Source organism: Schistocerca serialis, chromosome 8 (assembly GCF_023864345.2).
Source record: "Schistocerca serialis cubense isolate TAMUIC-IGC-003099 chromosome 8, iqSchSeri2.2, whole genome shotgun sequence".
Classification (NCBI taxonomy): Eukaryota; Metazoa; Arthropoda; class Insecta; order Orthoptera; family Acrididae; genus Schistocerca; species Schistocerca serialis.
In genome coordinates, this window is record NC_064645.1 from 365,240,114 (window position 1) to 365,241,324 (window position 1,211).

Sequence of the window (1,211 nt, forward strand, 5' to 3'; positions counted from 1 at the left end):
TTCCAGACTGAAGCGCCTAGAACCGCTCGGCCACATTGGCCGGCTTCTAGGCTGTAATACCTATTATTACAATGTCTGCTCCTTTGGACATGGGTGCATGGAAGTAGACATGCATGCATGGAAGCGTGCACAGATATCCGAGCTGGTTAAATCAATCGGTCACGATAAAGGGGAAATCCGGGTTCGGGTCTCGGTCAGGCACAAATTTTCAGGTGGCACCAGTAGGTATGATTTCAATGCCTAATACAGCTGACGTTAAAAATATTCGGAATTACGACAAACTTCTGTAATACCATTATGTTATAGTTTCAGAGTATGTAGAATACCATATAAGGTACTAAAATCATACTCACACGCTGTTGCTTTATATTAAGATTACCTTAGCGCACGCTGCTTCGCTCGCGTATACTGTATGGCCTGTACAGTTTTTTTCTGTTTTTATTTAATCGAATTTTTAGTTTTCCACAAAGTGCAACACTTTCTAAGCTTTTCACACTAAATACGGCCGTGTAAGCGTTGACATTGCTGCTTGTACTTCTGCCCAAAAACCGATTCTGGTTGCTGGAGTCCAAAGTTTTTGTTAATCATGCCTTTTGCGTTCTTGTGGAGATATCTCCACAGCAACTTTTAACGGACTATTTTCTTAGAAAAATTCGTTCCTTGTTGCACTCCCTTGGGGGCTGAATTTCCAGAAACACTGGAACACGATTTTTTTTTTTTAATTTCTAACCGAGAAGTCAGACACCAATTGTCATTGATGTAGCCTTAAAAATCCTTCAGTAGTTCTTTAGTAATTATTTACTTTCAAAAAACATTCACCCACTATTTTACCTCCTTAGGGGCTGAATTTCCAAAAATGCTGAAATACGTACTTTTCATTTTCTGACTGAGAAAACAAGTACTAGTTTTCGTAGTTTCATCTTCAAAATTCCCTTAACAGTGACATACTCTCAAAAAGCATTTCATCCCCTATTTCACTCCCTTAGGAGTGGAATTTCTGACAGTGCCTTGTTAAACGATGCCACAGTATAAGATCCACACAGTCTCCTTAGAAGGTAGGGCTGGGCGATGATGTCAGTGAATCATTCTGCCCCTGTTTCTCCCCCTTACAGGGTGAATTTCCAAAAACAGTGAAATACTTATTTTTTATCTCTAACCGAGAATCCAAACACCAATCCTCAAAGATTTAACTTTAAAAATGCTTTCGCAAT